The sequence below is a fragment of the Strix uralensis genome, chromosome 19 (genome assembly GCF_047716275.1).
Source record: "Strix uralensis isolate ZFMK-TIS-50842 chromosome 19, bStrUra1, whole genome shotgun sequence".
Taxonomy (NCBI): domain Eukaryota; kingdom Metazoa; phylum Chordata; class Aves; order Strigiformes; family Strigidae; genus Strix; species Strix uralensis.
This window is the reverse complement of record NC_133990.1, coordinates 2,948,017-2,972,768: the sequence shown is the minus strand read 5'-3', so window position 1 is coordinate 2,972,768 and position 24,752 is coordinate 2,948,017. Positions and strand designations below refer to the sequence as shown.

The window sequence follows — 24,752 nt, the reverse complement described above, 5'->3', positions numbered from 1 at the left end:
TGAACCCCCCAAATTAATTAACACCAAAATTAACCCCCCGCACCCCAAATTCTCCACCTAAAGCCCCCCCCAAGTCCCTCTGAGCGCCCCCAAATGCACCCCCTGCCCCCCAAGATTCACCCCAAAACCCCCCTTTTGTCCCCCAAAATGCCCCCCCGCACCCCCAAAACCCCCCTTTGTCCCCCAAAACCCCCCCCGCACCCCAAATTCTCCACCTAAAGCCCCCCCAGCCCCCCCAAAACCCCCCTCCCACACCCACCCAGCCCCCTCCCGCACCCCCAACCTCCCCTCTTTGTCCCCCCCAAACCCCCCCCGCACCCCAAAACCCCCTTTTTTCCCCCCAAATCCCCCCCGCACCCCAAATTCTCCACCTAAAGCCCCCCCAAAGTCCCTCTGAGCCCCGCAACACCCCCCTCCCACACCCCCCCAGGGGGAGGAGCAGGGGCCACGCCTGCTCCCAATGGCATCAGGGGGCCGGGGCAGAGAGGAGGAAGCTGCGTGTCCAGAGAAGCCTGTGGCTAGCAAGTGCTGCTGTGGGAGCTCTGTCCCCTGGGCGGCACAAGGACCTTCTCCCCAGGTGCCCGGCAGGTGCAGGCGCTGGAGCTGGCACGGGCACAGGACAAACTCTTGATGGAGAGCCTCCAGCAGCGGCACCAGGAGGAACTGGATCTCCTCCAGAGCACCCACAGGTACCCACAGGCGAGAGCACGTGCTCCCCTTCTCTGCCAGGGCCTTGCCTACAGCCCTGTCCCTCTCCCCGGGGCGGGGAGCGCGGGGGTGCTGCCCAGATCCATCCCTGGGGCGGGCAGGCCCAGAGCCGTGTGGGTGTGGAGCTGGTGGGGGCAGAGAGGAGCCCCATAGGTGAGCCAAGGTGGGGGTCCGCTCTCACCAACACCGTCCCGTGGGGCAGAAGGACGAGGAGCCGGTCCCAGGGCCAGCACATCCCCAGCCAGGGCTCAGGCTGCGCAGAGTCGCGTGTTTCCCCGCGCCCCCAGCGCCGCCGCTCTGCTCCGAAATCCCCGCGTGCGCTGTGGGTGGAGAGGGCCGGCTACTGCCCTGAAAGTAACACTTGTTCTTGGCCGTGACCGTGACCTCTGCGGGCAGGAGCCAGGTGAAGGTGCTGGAGGAGACCTGCAGGCAGCGGGAGCAGAGGCTGAGGCAGGAGAAGGAGCAGCTGGCGGCTCAGCTCCTGTCGCAGAGGCAGGAGGCAGAGCAGGCGCGGGCAGAGCTGCAGCAGCGGAGCGCGCTGGAGCTGGAGCGGCTGCGAGAGCTGCAGAGGTGAGAGCGGCCCGAGCGGCGCACGCGTGGGGCCGGTGCTCCTGGTTGTGGCAGAGGAATTGGGGAGTGGTTTGGGGACACGGTGCCAGGAGAAAGGAGACTCCAGAAGCGCTGGGCTGTGGGCAGTTGGGCGGCGTTTGGAATGGGGATTTGCTTTGTAGCCAGACAGAGGGAGATGTGGCTGGAGACGTCCTTTCCGAGTGAATGCACTGTATTTTGAAAGATGCTGAGCCCGGTGTTTTATCTCCCCCAAAGCCCTGTTGTCCAGGTCAGTGAGTCAGTGATGTCCACACACTGGGGGTCAATGAGAAATCAGTTTCTGGTGGAGAAGCCCGTCCCCCCCAGCTGTGGTCCGTGCCCAATGCGGATGCCTGTCAGTGGATGCCCCGGGACAGAGCCCCGTGCCAGCTCAGCTCCTGGGACCTGGTTCTCTGGCCCTTGACCAAGCCTCGTCCCCGCTGCCCGTCCTGGGGAGCCCCGTTTTGTAACAGCCCGTGGTGGGCTCCTTCCCCGTGTCCTGCAGGGTGTCTGTGCAGGAGCTCCGTAGAGAGCACGAGGAGCAGCTCCAGCGGCTGAAGTGGCTGAAGGACCAGGAGGTCGATGCGGTGACCAGCGCCACTTCACACACCAGGTACCGATGGCCGGCGTCGCGTCCCCGCGTTGGTCCCTGGCCACGGTGTTCCCTGTCCTCCGCGGAAGCAGCCTCGCACCGTGGCACCAGAGGCCGTCCCCTCTCCCAGCCCCTGCCTCCAGGGACGCTGAGCTCTACCAATGCAGGAATACTGCTCTGCTCTGCCCCAGAGAGGTTCAGGGCAGGGCTGCCCAGCTTTTGTCCCACCACACGTCCCCCTGCCCATCGCAGGGAGATGAAGTGTGTCCCCCCGGGGTGACCCTCCCCTCGCTGCTCTCTGCAGGACTCTGAACGGCGTCATCGAGCGGATGGAGAAGTTCTCCAGCGACCTGTGTGACGTCTTGCACAGGGTGGAGGCCACGCACCGCAGCACCTCCCGGGAGCTGGCCGTGGGGGTGCAGATGCAGGAGAAGCAGCTCAAGGGTACGTCTGCCGTTCGTCTGCGCCGAAATGGCCGCGGGGTCTCCGCCGGGGCTGGGGACACCCAGGAAACAGGGAGAAGGTGCTCTGAGTTGGCCAGAGGCTGTGAGCCAAGGCTGGCAGAGCCTTACCTGCCTCGGTCACTGGGCACCTCGGGGTCTTTCCTTTCCCCAACGGTGTCCTGGGGGAGGTGCAGAAGGTGCTGAGCACAAACACGTGCAGTTTTTCTGTGAATCTGGGGTGGCAGAGCGGGGCTTCCCTCTTCATGCTGCTCATGGCCCCGCTGCTGCCTCTCCCCAGTGCTCCAGGACAGGCTGTCCCAGCAGCAGAGGGACGCAGAGGAGGAGCGGCGCCGATTCCAGGAGGTGGTGGCCAAAATGGAGGCCAGGCTGGATGAGCAGACTCGACTGCTGGAGCAGGTGAGCCCAGCCTGTGTCCTCTGCCCGGCTCAGCCCTCCTGTCTGGGGATGGGCCGTAGGTCTTGCCCACTGGTGGTCCCTGGCCTGGAGCCTGCGAATGGCATCTGTGTCTCCTCTGTGTCTGAACCCAGGAGCAACAGAGGGCATTGGCAGAGCACTCCAGAGCAGAATCGCTGCAGCACTCGCTGGAGGAGGAGCGGCGAGTGGTGACACAGCAGCTCTTCATGGAGCGAGCGGAGCTGGAGAGGGTGAAGGTGAGGTGGGGCAGAGATCTCCAGGTGCTTTTCACACGTCCTGTGAGTGTGAGCGGGGCTGAGCAAGGAGCAGGACACAGCCCGAGTGCTGGGGATGGACTCCCAAGGGGAGGGCCCCGTCAGGAGCCTGGCCAAGGTACCGCAGCAGAGCCCCTGCCCGTGGCGTCCAGCACCCCCTTGGCAGGCTGCTGGGTGGGTCCTGCCTACAGGGGAGATGTGGAGTTGTTGGAGGCAGAGACGTGGCTCGGGGTGGTGAGAATCAGGCTGTTCTGGGAGCAGCCCAAGGCTGGGTGGGTGAGGGTGCTGCTGGAGTAGCTGGTGGTGTTGCTCTGCACCCCAGACTGGCACACACGAGAAGCTCCGCAGGGGCAGGTCTTTGCCATCTCTTGGGAAGACACGAGAGAGTGTCCAGGACAGCAGGTCATACGTTGGTTTCCCCTGTGCCCATCCTAGGAGCGGGCAGAGGTGAAGATACGGGTCTGTGCACTGAGAGCCCAGGAGGAGCAGCTGGCGAGAGAGAAAGAGCTGCTGGATGAGGCCTGGCAGGAGCTGAAGGCGGAGAGGGAGGAGGTGAATGGGGCCGTGCTGCGCGTCCGGCAGCAGGAGGAGGAGCTGAAAAGCGTGACCAAGGTAAGCGGAGCATCTGCGCTGCCGTTCCCAGCTGCACACGGGCTGGCAGCAAAGCTGGGCTTTCACAGCCCTGCCAAAGCAGGGGCAGAAAGCCTGTCCTGGAAGGGGAAGGAGGGGATGCCCAAAGGAGTCGTGCCCCAGGGCAGCGCGGGTCCCTGTCCCCAGCTTCCCCAGCTGCTCTGCCTTGCAGCTCTCCTCCCAGAAGTATGAGGAAGGGCAGCGAGCCCTGCAGGAGGCACACAGGGTCGAGTCGCAGGACCAGTTGAGGCTGCAGGCCCTGCAGCGGCAGTTGGAGCAGGTCAAGCAGCAGCAAGAGTGTCTGCACCAGGCAAATACCCCCTCGCCTACCCTTGTGGGCCTGGGGCCACCGTGCCAAGGGCCCGAACCTTTGCCAACAGCTTCTCTCTCTCCCTTTCTCCCCGGGACGGGGCAGGACCAGCCGAGCATGGCTCAGCAGAGGAGCCACCTCCAACAGCTGTGCCAGGAGCTGTCCAGGAGCCCCATGATGCTGCAGACCACAGGCCGGGACTCCAGTGCCCCTGAGAGTGGCTTCTCCAGCATGCTGTGTAAGGCTTTGTGCTTGCTGCTGGTGGGGAGGGACGTGCTGGGGGGCAGCTGCACTTGTATTCCACTTCTCAGGAGGCTTGGTCTGTTCCTGGGGGCTGTTTTAGTTCCCCTGTATATAAACCTCAGATGGGAGTTGGCCTCCTCGTCCTCTGAAGGAGCTCAGTGAAGCTCTGAGCCAGGGCAGTGCCAGGAGAGGGCAGAGGGGCCAGGAAGGGAGAGGCCGGTGGGTTTAAGCCCATTTGCACTGGGAGCGTGGGGAGGACCCTGCTGCAGGGACACGCAGGCAGCACCCAAAGGGATGCTGTGTCATCTCCGTCTGCGGTTCCTCTGATGGCAGCAGCCCCACACAATTGGGCTTCTGTTCCAGGCTTTCCACCTGCCATCGGCAGCCCGGGAGGTATCCAAGAACTCCTGGCCAGAGCCAGCTCCGCCGAGCTCAGCGCCACCCTGGCGATGATGAAGTTCCAAGCCCTGCAGGTGAGTTGGTGGGAGACGGGGGTGGGAAGGGGCTTCAAACCCGCTGGGTGGGAGCAGGGCTGGGTGAAGCCTGATCTGAGCCTGGTAGGAGACAGCCCAGGCTGTGGCTCAGATCATTGCTGAGCTGTGGGGCTGGGCGGGCTTGGAGAAGCCCCGGGCACCTAGAGGAGTGATGGCACAAGCAAGGATGGGTGGATCCTCCTCACAGCTGGTCTCAGGCTGATGGATAATGTCCTCCATGGGGTTGCCCTTGTCCTCGCCCTGTCCCTGGGTGGGAGAAGCCAGCTCTGCTGGCCTCTGGCATCACGATGTCCCCGTCCTCTCCCGTCAGCCCCCCGATTCCCTGCTGGGCCCTTCCCCAAGCGGGGCTGCTCTTTGAGGCTTCCGCTGTGGGTCTTGCTGAGAGTGTGAGGTTGTGGGCTCCGGACGGGGGGAGCCCCCACACCCCAGGGGGTACCACGGATGGTAGCTGCCCCCTGCTGACTGCAGGAAGGAGAGTTTGGGATGCTTTCCTCCCTCATGAGTGACACCCGGGACTGTCAGCCCCCTTCTGTGGCACTCTCTGATACCCCTTCCATCCATCCCTCTCTTCTCAGGACCACGCTTACTTAGATAATGAGCAGCTCTTCCTGGAGTCCCTGAAGAAGAGCGTCCTACAATGCTCCTTTTGTGCCAGGCTGAAGGGGTGGCGTCCCCAGGCCGTGCCCAGGGGATGGCTGAGCAATAAACCGATCTTCACACGCTCACCAGAGTTACTGTACTTATTGAGGCCTGGGCGCTCGGGGGACCTTTCCACAAATCAAAGACACCAACAGCAGGTTTTTGTGTTTCTTTTATACACAAAAATCAGAGGCTTTTCCAAATACGCCTATTGGATATGGATTGGTTAGTGATTAACATACTGCATGCTTCTACTACTGCGTGTGCTCAGGGAAAGGGTCTCAACCTGGGCAGCGTCTTCTGAACCTCTGTGTGTGTGTGTGTGGTTTTTAGTATTATAACGAGGGCAGTTCACTTCCAGGACACTCAAAAGTTAGTTTCGTTGCCACGTTAATTAATTGGTTGTTCACTGTGCCAGGTTGCCCAATCTTTCATCCCCAGCACAATCCCAGACCTTCTCTTTATGTTCCAGGGTGTTCCACTTGTTTCCTAGGGTTTGGAGATCACGCTCTATCCTGTATGAATTTCTCATCACTAGTGCAGGTTTTCTTGACCACGCTTCAAAGTCCCACTTGCCCGAGCTTCAACCCCTCGGGTGCGGTACCTGTAGCCCCTGGCGCAATCCTGAACCACGGCTACGAGCAGATGTGAAGTGGACTGTGTCAAGAGCCACAGTTTGTCTGGCCTCCATCTCTCTTGCCAGTCAGAGAGGGCATGGAGGTGTTGACTGCCAGCCGCCTGAACAGGAGCCAGCAGTGTGCCCAGGTGGCCAAGAAGGCCAATGGCATCCTGGCTTGTATCAGCCATAGCGTGACCAGCAGGGACAGGGAAGGGATCTGACCCCTGTGCTCGGCACTGGTGAGGCCGCCCCTCGATGAGTGGGTTCAGTTTTGGGCCCCTCACTCCAAAAAGGCCATTGAATGACTCGAGCGTGTCCAGAGAAGGGCAACGGAGCTGGTGCAGGGTCTGGAGCACAGGTCTGATGGGGAGCGGCTGAGGGAACTGGGGGGGTTTAGTGTGGAGAAGAGGAGGTGAGGGGAGACCTCCTGGCCCTCTGCAACTCCCTGAAAGGAGGGTGCAGAGAGGGGGGATGAGTCTCTTGAGCCAAGGAACCAGCGCCAGGCCAAGAGGGAATGGCCTCAAGCTGCGCCAGGGCAGGGTCAGACTGGCTCTTAGGAAGGATTTCTTTGCAGAAGGGGTTGTTGGGCGTTGGAATGGGCTGCCCAGGGCAGGGGGGGAGTCCCCATCCCTGGAGGGGTTGAAGAGTCGGGTTGACCCAGCGCTGAGGGATCTGGTGGAGTTCTCCTGCTGTGCTTCGCTGCCCTTGAAGTGTCACAAGTCCTGCCAGCAAACCTGCTTCAGTGTGGTCTTCTCTCTCCATGGCATGGGCTTCCCACAGGGTCTCAACCTGCTTCGGGCATCCCCCTGTTATGTCGTGGGGTCCTCCCTGGGCTGCAGGTGGAGATCTCCCCCGTTACCCTCCCTGGGTGCAGGGTACTGCTGCCTCACCATGGGCTGCTCAGAGCAAGGGAGAGCTCCAGAGGGACCTGATCATAAAAAATATGAAACTAAAATTAGATGCTTGCATCAGAATGCAAAAAGGAAAAAGAGTTGCAGCTCTGCAGGAGGTGATGGGGAATTGGAATGGCAGTCAGGAGGAATCACTTATTGGGATAATACAGATGAATGGAAAAAAGAAGAAGGGGTGGTGATATCAGTATATACAACGATTACTACCCCCATCCCATGACAGAGAGGTACTTGCAGATCAAACCAGTCTTGTTACATTCAAATAAATTACAGCAGAGGATGTAAGACAGATAGCTGCCGATTTTGGGCCACTGAAAGAAGCTAGAGTTGTGGGTTGGACTGTGGTGCTTTATAGAATCTGCTGCAAACATTTAATAAAGTAGGAATGAAATAGGTAAACTGATTAGCCTTTGTGCTACACCAGCTCTTGGCCAGGTGAATCATTACGCCCCGAGGGATCATTACATGGCCCCCTTGATGACTGCCTCATGCCAAATTGCCCACCAGATAGGTAAGACAAAAATGGTATTGACAGTGTTAATTAATCCATCAATGGGGAGATGATGGGGGGTCGCTCAGGTGTGGGCAGTCACCCAGTCCTGGTGGAGCACAGGTCGCTCTAGTCCTCTGGCAGCAGCCACGATGAATCACCTTCCTTGTAGCACTGGGGCACCACACTGCATGTTGCAAATGCCCGGGTGGAAGAAAGCAGGGCAAGCTACCTGGGATCAGTGGTGGAAATAATACAGAATATTACTAAGTATTGTGAAGTGGGTTTAGGAGGAAAGGAAGCAAAGGAAAAAAGGGGAAAGTTCCTTATGTGGGCCAAGCAGGAGCAGAGACTTACAGTAACCCAGCAGATGAACAGCAGAGAAGAGGAAGTGTCCAGAGTGGATGAATAGAGAAAGGACAGGTCAAGTAACTGTTGATGACAGGGGTAGGAAAGCAGAAGACATTGATTAAGCCCGTGCAAAGTGGTGGGGAGTAATGAAGTGTTTAATAGAAGATATGGTGAAGTGGAGTGGGAAGAAAACACAGAATAAGCTAGAAAGAGTGATACCACTTGAAGAGAAACAACTAGACCTAGAGACAGGATTGCCAATTTCCCTTTTTAAAAAAGAATGTATGTATAGAAGAAATTCTGAAGGTATAGTAGACAAGAAAGGAAAGAGAAAGGAAGGTTTGAAACTCTATAGAAACTAAGTGCAATGCACTGAAGCAGTGAAAGCTGAGAGAACTGTGGGGTAAGACTTATGTATGTGGACGTCTGAATGAACAGTAAAACTCATTAAAGCAGAACAGGAGTAATGTTGAAGGAGGTAGAATAAATAAGTGTTGGAGAAGACTTCTATCTGTCTCATAATTTCATTACTGAACCCTGCATTACTCTAAGAGTAAAGATGACATGGTAAAAAAATATATGCAATGAGAATGGTAAAATAAGAATTGTAAAAGTATATACATAAAGGTAACAACTGGTAAGATAAACAACATTGTGTGATTCCACTTGTCTGTTACTGATTATTACTTATATATGAATGTTTCCAGGGTGCTTCATCTGGACAGTACTGGAAACTTGTCTTCTCTTGTCACAGGTGAAACTAAGCTGTCAACTCGAAGAGAAAGAAACCATAACATTGCAACTGTGCAGAAGCAAGCAGGCAATTACACTGCAAATAGAAGAACTTAAAAGGCAGCTAGAGGAAGAGATCGAGGTAGTGCCAACTACTGAGCACATGCTAAGGCTTCAAAATATATCAGGGCCTCAGCTCATTTAAAAAATATTTGGAATTCTGTAAGTATTGTTGTCTGCAGTCTAACACAATGAAATTACTACTGGGCAGAATTGTGTACAGCGAGCACTGCGTTTAAACGCTTTGCTAAGGGTGTCCCTGACACCTTAAAAGTGGTTTCACTTTGGGTGAACCTTTTGCATCTTCTTTAACTTTAAAGCTGTGGTCTGTGTGATTTCTTTTGCTTCTATAGCTGTAGGGAAGAAAAGCTACAGCCTATGCCAAGGTGAAAGCATCGCTCTTGGTCTTTTCTAGTGGTAGAGCTGAGAAAAGTTAGTTGCAGCTGAAGATTGCTGCCTGAACAATTATAAACCTCTGGCCCTTTGTCTTCTGCCCACGCTACAGTGACCGCATCTTTGGTATGCAAGGTCATGGGGTCACCTGATGGTCACAGCTAACATAAATAAATGATATTATGGGTAATTTTTATGCCAAGAACGCCCTGGCCCATGCTTTGCAGTCAGCTCGGCACGACTGTGACTTGCTCCGGGAACAATATGAGGAGGAGCAGGAAGCCAAGGGGGAGCTGCAGCGCGCCCTGTCCAAGGCCAACAGCGAAGTGGCCCAGTGGAGAACCAAATACGAGATGGATGCTATTCAGTGCACGGAGGAGCTGGAGGAGGCCAAGTATGTGACAGATGAGATGAACTGTCCAGATGTAATGTATGTTGTGCAGAAAATAGACCTGCTTTTAGTAGCCTGACCTAAATTATTTTATTGGCATTCATATATACACTTAATTAAAAAACTACTTCTGATATTGTACTCATGAAATTATGTACATAATACACTGATTTTTTGAATCATATGCTTGTTTTATTTATATTCCTTAAGGAAAAAACTCTCTCAGAGTCTCCAGGAAGCAGGGCAGCAGGCAGAGACTGTGAATTCAAAGTGTGTCTCCTTGGAGAAGAGTGAGCTGAAGCTGCAGGGGGATGTGGAGGATCTGACTGTGGACATAGAGAGAGAAAACACGTTGGCAGCTGCCTTTGACAAGAAGCAGAAGAACTTTGATAAGGTGATAAGTGATCACAGTATCTTTTAAGTCTAGCTTTCCTAGAAGGCCAAACTAATACTCCCTACTTAAGTCAATACTGAAATCGAGCCTAACAGTTATAAGTTCCTCTAGAGCATGGCAATAGTAATTTGTCCTGTTTTCAGAGTCTGTGGTATTTATCTAGTACAGAAAATGGACACAAGTAAATTAACATTTTCAGTATTATCAGGAAGTGAAACATGATGTCTTTCAGGTTGTGGCAGAAGGGAAGGGAAAGTATGAGGAGAGCCAGCTGGGGTGAGAAGCTCTCTTTAAACAATCATGCTTGCTTTTCAAAGTGAAAAATGCCTATGAGGAAACCTTAGACCAGCTTGAAACAATCAAATGGGAAAACAAGACTCTCAAGTGTAAGTGTTTGGCTCTGATTTCCCATTAGCTGTTCACAGTCCTGCCACAAAAAGGCAAGCATGCTTGTGTCCACAAGAGGTACACCAAATTACAGGACTCTGTCATTACTATTCTCTCCATTTTAATGGAGAATATAAATGTCTCACCACAAGTTGTTGAGCAAGTTTGTAAAGTGACTAAGTTAATAAAGCAAATGTCCTGGCTCTCCATTATCTGCTGCAGAGACGTAAGATCAAGGGCGTTTAGGTGCCAGTCCCAGATAAAGGTGGTGCCCTCAAAGGCTGTACAGCTTGTGAAAGTCAATTTTACAGATGCACTGTGAACATATAATGACAAGACCTGTAGTGATACCCTGATGGCCTATGCAGAGACATAAACACATGCAGGTATCTTCCAGGCTCTCTGTAAGGAGGGCTATGAAACCACTCTGATGCCCCTGTGTTTATGAGTTGGCTGTATCTGTTTTTATCTGTACATACATATACAAGCATGGACACATGTACGTATGTGTGTGCGTATGTATATAGCAGGTATACAAAAGAAGTGTTGAACTCAGGCACAAAACATAGAGTTCAGCTTCTCCGGCTACCACAGGCTGATGTCATTCTTGTCTCACAGAAGAAATAGCTGATCTAACTGAGCGAATTACTGAAAATGGCAAAATGAGAGACCTTGAGAAAGCTAAAGAGCAAGCTGAAGTAGAAAACTCTGAGCTGCAGTTAGCTCTGGAAGAGGCAGAGGTGAGTTAGTTTAAATATTACTGGAAAAAGTAGAGACCAGTCTAAACAGCTTTCTATTCTCTCCAGGGCAGTAGTTGCTTGTCACAACAAGCAAGTTGTTTGTGCAAGGTTGATTGTCACAAACTTGAGGAGTGAGTAACATCACAATGATTATGTTCTTTGAAATGTTACGTTTGTTTGGTTTTCCCCCTTTTCTTTTAAAGGCAGCTCTTGAACATTAAGAGATCAAAATCCTTGGTGTCAACCAAGAACTGACTTGGATTAAATCAGAAATCATACTGAGAAAGATGAGGAGATATCTAGTTAAAATGAACTGTCAAAGGACTGTGGAGACAATGCAGGGTATTTTGGGTGTTGAGATCAGGAGCAAAAGGGAATTCTTAAGGCTTAAGATGAAGATGGAGGGAGACCTGAATGAAATGGAGGTCCAGCTGAGCCATGCCAACCGCGTGGCTGCTGAGACACAGAAACATGTGCATAGCATCCAGGGAGTTCTCAAGGTCTTGTTTTACCTTTCTGGTTGATTTATATTTAAGCAGAGTATCCAAGAAATTCATTAGGACAAAATTGACTCTTCATATTTAGGACACACAGCTGCACTTGGGCGATGCTCTCAGGACACAGGAGGACCTGAAGGAGCAGGTGGCCATGGTGGAGCGCAGAGCAAACCTGCTGCAGGCTGAAATTGAGGAGCTACGGGCAGCCCTGGAGCAGACGGAGCGGTCGAGGAAAGTGGCTGAGCAGGAGCTCCTGGATGCAAGTGAGCGTGTGCAGCTCCTCCATACCCAGGTAGTTTGCTTTGCTAAGACAGACATATTTTTGGTCCAGAGATTCACAGAGTAAGAACAAATAGTAATTCATGGTCTCTGTGTGTAAGACACTCAAAGCCTCTCTTTTTCTCCTTCATGGAACACCAGCCTTTTCAATACAAAGAAGCAGCTTGAAACTGATATGGCACAAGTCCAAACTGAAATGGAAGATATTACTAATGCAGCAAAAAATGCTGAAAAAGAGCAAAGGAGGCAATCACAGATGTGAGAATGTTACTGTATTTTTCCCTTTGGATTTCCAGGGCTTCCCAGCTACATTGCTGCAGAGTTAATGTCACAAGTTGGACAAAGCAACAATCTGTAGGCCTGGTTGAAGAGGCTACGCGTTGGAGGAGGGTTAGAGCAACACGGAACTTTCCTGCTGATAGATGAGTTATCGGGGCTGTTGTCATCATAATGAACTAAACCCACATTTAGTCAGTCTAAACCAAATAACTTTCATCACTGCTGCATGAAAATGTAAAACACAAAAGAATCCTGTAGTATTGAAACCAGTAGTGTCTAATGTATTTAAATATTTATCTTTTCAAAATCCTATTTAAGAATGTTTCAAATGAGAATTGTGAATTTCCATTCAAAATTGGTGCTATATCCTCCTGTGCAAGGCCAATGAAGCTCAGCCAGGCAATAGGGCTGTTGTATCATGGCACCCAACCTGCTGATGATTTTTGATGCATAGGATCAAAACAAAATCTTAACACTTAAAATCATTATTTGGAGTTAAAATAGAAGGAAAACTTCTCCACTTGCTCATGAAAATTAAAGAAAGATTAGATCATTTGTATTCTGTTTGAATAAAATAGAAATAGAGCATTACAATGAATTATATGCACACACACACACATATATATATATAAATTTTCTAATGCCATTTTTTTATTCTCTCATTTTTCAATTTAGGCTTTCTCAGGTATTTTGTTCCCAAAGCAATTTGTTGGATTTTATATTATTTGTAAGTGATGTCACTCAATATTTCACCAAAACGCTTAATTTGATCATGTAGGAAGGAAATGTTTGAGAGCAAAATATATCCTAGATTTGTCTTAAATAACATAGATTGTTTTAAACTATTTTCTGCCTTGTAATACTAGCCATCCAGGCTATTGTGGCAATAACAGGGCATGCACTAAGACACAGCACACAGACTCCATCACACTCCACATGTGCTGTGCAGAGAAGCCTTTCAGCTTTGCTGTGGCTCCTGCCCTGCCCCACGGCACCTGGGTGTCAATGAAGGCCACAGCAATGACCATACAGTGGAACAGAGCATTTACCCTTCCTGTTGTTCCAAGCTCTGCCTGTGAAGCAAGGCGGATTTTTTCCCATTCTTTTTCCTACTATTTTCTATCATGTTTCTGCCACTATCATGTCACAGAAAAAAATGAAGCAGGAAAAGCAGTGGCAGGGATGGTCAGCAGGTACCAGGAATAGATCCTCAGATGGTACACAGCATGCACTGTTCTTTCACATTTTTCCATTTTCTTGTGTCATTTCCCTTTCAAGGTGGCCATGATGGCAGAAGACCTGAAGAAGGAGCAGGACACCAGCACCCACCTGGAGAGGATGAAGAAGAACCTGGACCAGACAGTGAAGGACCTGCAGCACCGTCTGTCTGTTGGCACTGAAAGGTGGCAAGAAACAAGTCTTGAAGAAGGAGGCCAGAGTGGGTACCAGCACTGAACACAGGTGTCAGAAATACCTTTCTTCTCTGGGTCCCATGTGAGGGCTCAAGCCAAATGTTTGATTAACCAGATCCAAGAGTTAGAATCTGAGCTGGAAGAACATAAGCAGTTCACAGAGGCAAATACAAACAGCATGTCAAAGAGCTTACTTTCCAGGTGGGTATAAATAGAAAGCAATCTCCTGATGTTTTGTCTCCCAAGGACGTATAATTGCACATTCCCTTTCCACAGAATGAAGAACACAGGAAGAACATGATGAAGTTACAAGATCTCGTAGATAAACTGCAGATGAAAATCAAATCCTACAAAAGGCTAAGGCCAACTGTATGAGTTTCACTAAGGCCAAAGGCCAGGTGCTGCCCTTGGGCCACAACAACCCCCAGCATGGCTACAGGCTTGGGGAGGAGTGGCTGGAGAGCTGCCAGTCAGAGAGGGACCTGGGGGTGTTGATTGACAGCCGGCTGAACAGGAGCCAGCAGTGTGCCCAGGTGGCCAAGAAGGCCAATGGCATCCTGGCTTGTATCAGCCCTAGCGTGGCCAGCAGGGACAGGGAAGGGATCTGACCCCTGTGCTCGGCACTGGTGAGGCCGCCCCTCGATGAGTGGGTTCAGTTTTGGGCCCCTCACTCCAAAAAGGCCATTGAATGACTCGAGCGTGTCCAGAGAAGGGCAACGGAGCTGGTGCAGGGTCTGGAGCACAGGTCTGATGGGGAGCGGCTGAGGGAACTGGGGGGGTTTAGTGTGGAGAAGAGGAGGCTGAGGGGAGACCTCCTGGTCCTCTGCAACTCCCTGAAAGGAGGGTGCAGAGAGGGGGGATGAGTCTCTTGAGCCAAGGAACCAGCGCCAGGCCAAGAGGGAATGGCCTCAAGCTGCGCCAGGGCAGGGTCAGACTGGCTCTTAGGAAGGATTTCTTTGCAGAAGGGGTTGTTGGGCGTTGGAATGGGCTGCCCAGGGCAGGGGGGGAGTCCCCATCCCTGGAGGGGTTGAAGAGTCGGGTTGACCCAGCACTGAGGGATTTGGTGTAGTTGTGAACTGTTAATGTTGGGTTGATGGTTGGACTGGAGGATCTTCAAGGTCTTTTCCAACCCAGACAATTCTGTGATTCTGTGAAAAGACAGCTGAGGAAGCTGTGAGTCACTAAACTGAAGCAAATACTTATTTACCATTTTCTAGGACTATCAGTTTAATAGTTGGCTCTGTGCCCCAGCATGTTGCCAGATGGTTTTTAGTTCATTTTGTTTTGCCATTTCAGGATGAACAAGCCAATACTAATCTCTCCAGATTCAGAAAAAGACAGCATAAGCTAGAAGAGGCTGAGGAAAGTGCAGATACTGCTGAGAGTCAAGTAAACAAGCTCAGAGGTAAAACCCTAAAAGTGCCTTCTACAAAGGTAGACCTCTGTTGCAGGAGACAGGTGTGCTATTTGTACTGTTTGCTCGAGCAAGTCAAGCGGTAGATTTGTGCCTTGCTGGGGGGTTATAATCATCATTCAGAAAGGACAGTTCTGGAAATAAGGAACTTTGAAGAAAGGCTGAGAGGGTTGGGGTTGTTCAGCCTGGAGAAGGGAAGGCTTCAAGGAAACCTTATTCTAGCCTTTGAATATATAAAGGGGGCTTATAAGAAAGACAGAGAAAAACATTTTACTAGGACCTGGAGCGACAGGACAAGGGGCAATGGTTTTAAACTGAAAGAGGGTAGGATTAGGTTGGAAATAAGGAAGAAATATTTTATGGTGAGGGTGGGGACACACTGGAACAGGTCGCCCAGAGAAGGTGTGGATACCCTATCACTGGAAGTGTTCAAGGCCAGGTTGGACAGGGCTTTGGGCAATCTGATCTAGTGAAAGATGTCTCTGCCTATGGCAGGGTTTTGGATTAGATGATCTTTGAGGGTCCCTTCCAGCAAAAACCATTCTGTGATACTATGATTCTATGACTGGCATTTCAGGCTCTGGTGCTGAGCCTGAGCCTTCTGGCTAGTTTCATCGTATTAGTTTCAGATTTAAGAAACTGCCTCATAAACTGAGCCAACCTAACTCTGAACATTCTTAAAACAACCTTCCTGTGAGCCTTAGGCAGAATTACATTCTGATTGAGAAATTTGTAGCAGTACTGTGTCCTTAGCTGAACTTCCCAGGCACTTGTCTATCTCCGACTCAAGACTGTTTGGTACAAGATCTAGAGCCTATTTTACCTTGTGTGATCTGAGCAGGTGTAACACCTTCTGACTGCACTAGTCTAGCTCAGTTTGTGGTTGGAGGTAAAATACCCTCAGTCCACATTTTGGAAAAATTACTAGTGCCTAGAGCATGTATCTAAGACATGGAGAACCTTGGCTCCAGGATGCCTTCTGCTTATCCACAGCATTCTTCTACTCACACAGCATTTTAACTCTAGAAGAGATGCTATGGAGAACATGCCTTTGCCTGAAGGCTCTGGTCTGAGACTCAATAGACAAAGTTGGTTCTGCCAGAGGCTGGTGTGCAGCTTTCAGTGAGTCACGTAATGCTGTGCTCCAGTAAGAGGCTTTGACTCAGTGCTTCTCAGGGTATCTTGCCAAGACCGCAGGGGAAGTACTTGGAAGTCTGAGTCCAGGTTCCTGAGCAAAGTGTCTAGGTAGGAGATTACCTTATAGAGGGAATGCTGAATCTCTAATTGAATTGAAAGCCCAGACAGGGGCAAGATTTCAGATAACTCCTACTGGGTATCCCCAGGTAAAAGGTTGAACATACTGACTATGTGCAGCTTTCTCTGCAATATGCTATAGTTTTAGATCCTGCTCTGAGGTGCCTGATACTGTGCAGTGTATATGGAGCCTGGGCACCTGGCACGAGTTCTGGATTCTACTCTGGGAGGCCTAAAAGTTAAGCATTATAATGCATAAATCTTTGAATAGATCCAGTGGATCAATACATCCTTTTACTCCCTTCCATGCTTTACATTCACTTTTGGAAATGCTGGGATACTCCATGTCCCAGAGGAGGGGGGTGCAGGTTGTTTAAACACTATGGCAGTAAAGTAGCACTTCAGAAAAGCCAACAGATACATTTTTCAGTTTCAATCCATCACTCTGACAGCACGACATTTGATGATGTGTGGTCTTAAACGTTACAGACACCACTACATTGACCTGGGTCCACTTGCATATCCTAGCTGGATGGTGTATTGAGACATGATTTTAGGGACCAAAAGACTCATCTTGACATGTGTGGACTAAACAAAGCCTCTCCTTTCTAGATAGTGTTAAGAAGTGAAAAATGAGCTTCCTCTAGAATAACCAGAACTTGCACAAAATGTCTTTCCAGCTGTGGATTTGCAGTAGTTAGAGCTACACTGGTAGGAAGTGATCTTCCATTTGCTTACGGACACAAACATTTTCTGTCACTTTGCTGCTGTACCAGTGTAAATAAAGTAGATATCTGCATCTTCAGATGCTCCAAACATTGATGTTGAGATGAGAATAATTTTCTTTCTAAGTGTAGTCAAAACTGTGGGTTCAGGTCTTACTGCTGTTATGATCATGTTTAAGCAATTTTGTCCTGACCTTAAAATCTAGGTGTTTGACAGGCTTCCTCCATACCTTCTGCTGCTTGAAAGCAGATATCCTGACCTTGTTAAATGAATCTGAGAATAAACTGCTGTATGAGCAGATGTAGTATGTCAAACATGCAATGTGAAAAAACTCACCGCCTTCATGCTTAGTTTCACTGCTGTATCTCTGCATGGGAGAACAAGACTGGTACAGCCTATGAGCCCACAGTCACCTGTGTGCATTACAAGTCAAGTATTTCTAATCTCCTTGTAGTCAAACTGCACCTCACAAGGGGGGCCCACTTCTGAGCTATCCAGTGTTGCATCTCTGAGCAGATGAGACTTAGACTTGCGTGTCTCACATTCTTGTTACATTGGAAATAGTTATCAAGTGGTTTGTAATGTTTGCAACAAAATCTGAGTAGCTGCTAGAAGCTTATCTTCCCGGTGACACTGGGCACAATAATTCTGCTTTGTGTTTCCCAAAGACAAATATGTGTTCAGCTAGTTTGTGATGTATGTGTGGTATAGTTGAAACTGCAGCATCTCAGGTAGTGAGGAAACCCAGACACTTTGGCACTGGTGAAGACTGCTGAGGACATGTGCCTGGCAGCACAGTAAGGGCTAGAGAGGGAATGCAGATATCCCAGTGCTCCGAGAAGATGAATTAGTTTGTGCACAGCACTAGATGCTGGGTCAAATAGGATGCTGACACTGTTGGGAAGTTCCAGCTGACTGCTTCATGTCTGTGTGCCTAGGAAAGGTATATCCAAATGGATCTCACCTTACCTGGCTCCAGGACACAGCCACACCACTGCTCAGGAAGCAGTCTGGCCTGCTTCTGCTGTCAGTAACAAGGATGGGAGAGGAGAGACCCAAGATGTTCTGTCACTCCTGTCTGAGAAAGAGTGATGAGCATCACCTCGTTCTGAGTTTTCGACTACAAAGACATTAATAAAACCAGCGGATGCCTGCCACTCCCATGACACCTTTGAAGGTTTCACCAAGTGTGTTTGGTTTGTGTGTGGCGGGGTTTTGGCAGTGGGGGAGTGGGCTACAGTGGTGGCCCCCATAAGAAGCTTCTCAAAGCTCCCCTGCCTCCAAGTCAGACCTGCCTCTGACCAAATCTGAGCCAATTAGCAACAGTGGCTGTGCCTCTGTGATAACATACTTAAGAAGGGGAACCTGAGAGGAGGAGGAGTTGTGAGGGAAATACCTCTATAAACACCGAGGTCTGCTGAAGAAAGGAGGGGGGAAGGTGCGCTGGAGGAAAGGCTTCCCTCAGCCTGTGGTGAGAGGGCTGGCTGTGCCCTTGTAGTCCATGGAGGTCACCAGTGGAGCAGATGCCCACCTGCATCCTGTGGAGAACCCCACGCTGGAGCAGGCAACTGTGCCCAAAGAAAGCCAGGACTCTGTGGGAAGCTCCCACTGTTGTAGTTCTGTGCTGGGAGGACTGCAGCACATGGAAGCGACCCACACTGGAGCAGTTCGTGAAGAGCTGCAGCCCCTGGGAAGGACAGATGTTGGAGAAGTCCATGGAGGACTGTCTCCCATGGGAGGGAGCCCACATTGGAGCAGGGGAAGAGTGTGAGGAGTCCTCCCCCTGAGGAGCAAGGGGCGGCAGAGACAACGGGTGATGGACTGATGGCAACCCCAATGAACTGAGTGCCCCCCTGCACCGCTGCAGGGTAGGAGGTAGAGAAACCGGAGTGACGCTGAGCCTGGGAAGAAGGGAGGGATTGGGGGGAAGGGGTTTTTAAGATGTAATGCTTCTCACTGGCCTACTCTGTCTAGAAAATTAAGTGGTGGTGGTGGTGTTCAAATTAGATTGATGTTCTTTTTCTTCCCTTAATGAATCTGTCTTTTGCCTGTGATCATAACTGGTGAGTCATCCCTCCCTGTCCTTGTCTTGATCCGGAGCCTTCTGTTTTATTTTGTCCTCCCCATCCCTGAGGAGGAACAAGTGAGCGAGCAACTGCATTGTGCTCTGCTGTCCTTTGGGCTTAAACCAGGACACCATGGCTCTCTATTAGACCCCCAATTTTTTCCATTCCTCCTCATCCAGTGCACTCACGCTCCTTGGCAAAGAGTCAGGATGGCCCTACCATCATGGTCAATGTCTCTGCCAAATCCTTGCCAGTCCAACATTAACAATGTATGGGCTGCTCCTGTTGAATGGCAGACCTGTTTCTTTTATTGCCACAAAATAATTAGGAGCCTTAATCACTTGTCTGCCACCACACCAGCTCAACAGTTTACTGATTTGTAGCACTGCACCATACCCCTTTGCACTGATGGGGAAGAGTGGCTGGAGAGCTGCCAGTCAGAGAGGGACCTGGGGGGGTGATTGCCAGCTGGCTGAACAGTAGCCAGCAGTGTGCCCAGGTGGCCAAGAAGGCCAATGGCATCCTGGCTTGTATCAGCCATAGCGTGGCCAGCAGGGACAGGGAAGGGATCTGACCCCTGTGCTCGGCACTGGTGAGGCCACCCCTCGATGAGTGGGTTCAGTTTTGGGCCCCTCACTCCAAAAAGGCCATTGAATGACTCGAGCGTGTCCAGAGAAGGGCAACGGAGCTGGTGCAGGGTCTGGAGCACAGGTCTGATGGGGAGCGGCTGAGGGAACTGGGGGGGTTTAGTGTGGAGAAGAGGAGGCTGAGGGGAGACCTCATGGCCCTCTGCAACTCCCTGAAAGGAGGGTGCAGAGAGGGGGGATGAGTCTCTTGAGCCAAGTAATAAGCGATAGGATGAGGTAATGGCCTCAAATTGTACCAGGGAAGGTTTAGACTAGCTCTTAGGAAGGATTTCTTTGCAGAAGGGGTTGTTGGGCGTTGGAATGGGCTGCCCAGGGCAGCGGGGGAGTCCCCATCCCTGGAGGGGTTGAAGAGTCGGGTTGACCCAGCACTGAGGGATCTGGTGGAGTTGGGAACGGTCAGTGAGAGGTTCATGGTTGGACTGGATGATCTTCAAGGTCTTTTCCAACTGAGATGATTCTGGGATTCTCTGATTCTGTGTGAGATCCTGTGTGCCAGACACACCTGGCCCACCTGACCTGGGATTTGTACTTTGTTGTGCAGCAAGGGAGGTAGAGCTGTGCTATAGATGGGACCCACTGCTGAACACAACCTTGTGCAAACGAACAGTCCCCTGTTGCAGCCTGTTAGTACATCACTTCCTTGCATTGGATAACCTGAAGATTCACATCCCTAGTCCAGTCTGCATGAACTATAAATGGTAGCTCAGTTTGAGAGCAAAAACCTTGAGAGTTCAGTGCCAGAGGTGCTGCCTAGGAACCACTACAGAAACTAAGGTGGTGTGACATGGCTTCCCAGGTTGGCAAAGACCTTGTCATGCCTGCAGAGCACAACAAAGCCCACTGACAGATCAGTCCATCAATCTGTTGTTGCTTGGGCTCCAGGAGATCAAAGGTCTCTAACATTTATCTTTTTTCCACATATTGCAGAATGTTTGAGGTTGGAAGGGATCTCTGGAGGTCATGGGGTCCAAAGCCTCTCCCACCCTGCCGTCACTCCACTCTGCCCCGCAGTAGAAACACAATGTACACACACTTTAGAAAGTGTCTGATATTTAATTTGTTCTAGCAAAAGCTGGTTGCAGTGTATTTTCTAGCACAGATGTTTCTCTCATCATTGACAGTTCTCCCTGCTGTCTGGGCCCTTCTGTTATTCACAAACACAAGCTGAGTTTGTTTGAGGTCTTTAGCCTGCTCTCTAAGAAGGGGCTCACAGGACCCTGCCCTGTTTCTTCCTTTATGTGGCTGCTAATGATCCTGTGATCACTGACTGAATTGACTTGTACTGCAAAGTGGACTCCCAGAGTGTAGGTCTCAGAATCATCGGGGCAGTGTCTGCATTGCTTCCGTGTGTTTTCTAGGCTCTGACCTCACAACTCCTGGTGGGACATGCTGTTTCGTGTAGGTTCACACAGTAGTTCAGTTATGCCACAAAGAGGAGTCTCTCAGGGGTTCCTTGCTAAATCTAGATCTGATTATTGCTGCTGGAGTTGTTAGAGTGTACCACACAACATAATTTTCTAGGTAGTTTAGTCCACTGGTGAAAGTTTCTTTTTTTTTTTCAGCTGCAAGATTTAGAGCATCTGATATTGGGGTAGGAGTTCTGTCAGTTACTCAGTTTCCTTGGCATCCTTTAATAGCTGGAGCATTACAGGATTGCAGGTGAGATGAAAGTTGAGCATCTCGTTTTTATCTCCTGCATTGAGTTGCACCTTCTTGTGTCCTTTCTCAAATCCACACTCTGGGACACTGATGAGTTGCCATGTTTCTGAGTTAGCAAGTCTGTGCAAGCATCACACTTGTACAAGGGAATGAGGCTGTGAGTCCATCCATCCCCACCTTTTGTTACTGAATACAGAAGGCTTATACATGCATGTGGAGATATGGAGGGCCCTTACTACCACATATTGGTATCCAAAAAGTGCACTGTCTTTTATATATGAAATGCAGTTTAAAATAGATGGGGATTTTTGGAACAGTGAACATAGTCAACACTTTCAGCTTCTGAGTGGGTTTAATCTACAAGTCTAGTTTGGAAATGAGATCTCATTTTGATGGTCCAAACTATGAATCCACCCTCATACCCAGATATTTCTCTGAACCCACTGGGACAATCATGTTTAGTGCTTTGGTTCCTAATCTCAAACCTTCACAACTGTTCGTCATGAATGAGTCAAATGCCAAGGTCCTGTAAAGACTGTGGCACTTCTTTGCTTGTGTCCTCAAACCAGAGAGCTTGCAGACCAACTCTGCTGTCATCAGTCAAGTCATTCATTCTGTCCCAAGACCTGGGAAGCAGAGCATCTGCAAACACCAGTACAGGGACTCTGTTTCGCTCAGATAATTAACTATTGCCCTCAGATTCCTAGTCTGAGATAAACAGAACTATTGCCAGGTTGAGCAGGGTTTGGGGTTATTGATTTCTCCTCTTACCTTGTTCTCCAGAAGTCTGTGAAGTATTGCCGTAGTTACAAATGGGTTTTCATATTTCCTTAGGAGTGTTTGATAATGATCATTATGCAATGGCCCAAGCTTTCCTATCACTCTATCCTGAAACTAACCTCGTGAAACACTGAGTTGATGAGCTGCAAGGTCTTCAGCTTGTCTGGAACTTTGATAAACCTTCTCAGTCAGTCTAGCCATTAGTTTCCCCCAAAACTGTCACCCACACCATGAAACTTTCAAGAGAGGCCTCCATCCACTGTTACATGCCTGTGATTTTGGGGAATCAGGATTGAATGTTAGCTTTTCACACCAACTGGGACAGATCTGGGTGTGTTGCTCTTTTGCTCTCTCAAGGGGTAACTTCTGTTTCAGCTCCTGCCGCCTGGAATCAGTGCTTTCCCAGGAGACTACCAGCATCTTGTTCCCAGCAGCTCATTGCACACTGCTGTGCTTCAGGATCCAATCAAGGGTCCTGCTTTGCTCTTAGGTCATGTCATTGAGCTTAGCCCACACTGTCAAATGACTGGTTGCACAGTACAATGATCTACTTCATAGACCTATAGAAAAACAGCTGTAATTTCCTTAGGAGTAGCTGTGCAAAACCAATGGGAAATTACTAACTGCTAGAAAAGTACAGCAACCCTAATCAAGGTCATTAATCATTCCAGAGTATGCAGGCATCATCTTGGATATGTCATGTAAGCCTCCCAGCCCTCTTTCCCACTTTTGGTACTAAATTTGTTGATAGTTCTTGCCCCAGCTACACAGTCCCTGGTCTTCTGAGATTCTTTCCCACCTGCTCAAGCACAGTGAGCAGAGCAGAGCAGAGCAGCCCCAGCAGTCCCTGGGGAATGGGCATCTGCAGGCATGTGGCTTTAGCAAGATAATCACCACCCTCACACCACCAGCTCCTTTCTACTGGCAGTGGAACTCTCTCCCATTTCAAAAAGGGAAATTAATTTTCTTTTGGTTTCATGTTTTGGCTCTGACTCACGACAAGGTTGGCTGAATGGCAACTGGGGGAGCCTGGCTTTCCCACCTGGCAGCCTTGAGTCCCCAGGTTGACTGTATCTGGAGACCATGGTGCCTGCATGGGCATAAAATGCCATCAGTCTGGCTAGTTTGGAACTGAGGATCCTAAGAGCACAACTACAGAACTGGGCTCAGGGCCTGCTGGTAGCAATCCAGCTCTGTGGAAGGCCTGTGCTCTGCTTTGTGTACTGCCAATTTAATGCAATAAGAATAAAACAAACTGAAAGAAATGCATGGTCATGATCACAAAGCTTCACAGCTCAAGTTACTGCAAGGAAGCTTAGCCCATGCTGAGCCATGATGGTTCAGGGCAGCACCAACGGGAGCACTCCGCTGCTGGAGAGCTTCAGAGGAGCACACAGCCCTGTCTGACATCCCCATCACACAGCCTGACACACCAGGGAGAAGGTTTTAAGATCCTGCTTGAGTCTGCACCTGGCAAGGCTGCTCTGTAGGAACCTGAACCTCATCACATGACACCAAGATGGGGGAGTAAAGCCTTTCTCTTTATCTCCAGCCTGCTCTTTAAGTGAGCAGCTGAGGAGGGTCTGTTGACACTGCCCACACCCAGTTGTACTGTCTTGTGATAGACACAGGGAGATGCCCAACTACCGTAGAGGTGCCTGGCAAAGCCAGACTGCTGTGGGTTGTAGGAGTCAGTTTAACTTACTAGGCTGCTGGGAAAATAACCTACCATGAATGAATAGTTGTGGTTCTGGTCTGCCAGCTGAATCAACTGAGTTTTCATCTGTGGGAGCGCTGGATGTGCCTGGGAAGGGCTCAGAAGGCTGGGACTGTGCCAAGAGGCCTTCTTCCAAGAGCTAGCATCAGATCCATCCCCTAAGGGGGTGAGATTGCATTTGGTGGCGGCAATTTATACGCTGCCTAATACACATTCAATACCGTGACCACTTGTTCCTGCCTGCTAGCACTGCTGCTGTGCATCAGTCCAGCTGAATGTGGAGTCCCGAGAGAGACTGACATGGCCAGTTAATCCAGGTGGAAAGCTTTTCTGGGAGAGTGTTCTTTTTTCCCCAGAGACCTTAATGTGCAGATCCATTTTTCACAAAGCGATGAAAATGAAACTGCAACAAAAAAATAAATGAGACATAAAAATAAATTGGAATTAAACAAATCCATACCAGAACAAGAAAGAGGATGTTAAAAGGATGGGAATAAGTCTGGGAGAGGATTTTTTATGGCTGGGAAGACTAAAAAGGGCCTCTCAAACATCCATGATGCCGACAAATCTTTGATAGGGAGCCTCAGGTGGTAAGAGGTGAATACCCTCCTGGCTGGGAGGGATTTGTGTTTCACTTGCACGCAGTTACATACCCTCTGGTATCGCTCTAGCTGGCATGGATATAGTTGAAAATAAAGCAGGCAGCCGCATGCCCTAAGCTCAGGGACAGGTGCACACCCTCAGGCAGCACTTGCCATGAGCAGGGCTGGGCAGTGCTGATGGGACTGAGGCCCGGCCTCACGTCCCCAGCAAACTCACAGCTCCCTCCTGGCCCCTGCCTCCTGGGCTCTGCGGTCCCAGCAAATCACCCATCAGCCTTCACAGGAGTCAAGAGGAGGAGACAAGGCCACAGAGAACTCTGGAGGTTGCCCATGCCAGGAGGATCAGCCTGTCACTTGTCTCCCTTCGTCCTCAGTGTCAAAAGCTCAAAATAGCCTCGCTCTTGCAAGGCTCCTGCGCAGGGTCATGCCTGTTTGTGTAGATGATACGCTTCCACTAATAGCACTCGAAGACATTCCTCAGCGGGTAGGTTGCCTTCTATATCTCAGCGCAACGTGCTGCCATGCAGGAGCTGGACAACTGTGTTGTGTCCTAAGACGGCAGATGCTATTCTTACCCCAGAGAGACTTGCTGCGGCACAGCTCCTTTCTCAGCTGA

General features: G+C 50.4%; 1 pseudogene; it reads left to right on the top strand.

Annotated features, from left to right (window-relative positions):
• The first annotated feature begins 431 nt into the window (after positions 1-431).
• Positions 432-24,752, top strand: LOC141952305 (uncharacterized; annotated as a pseudogene).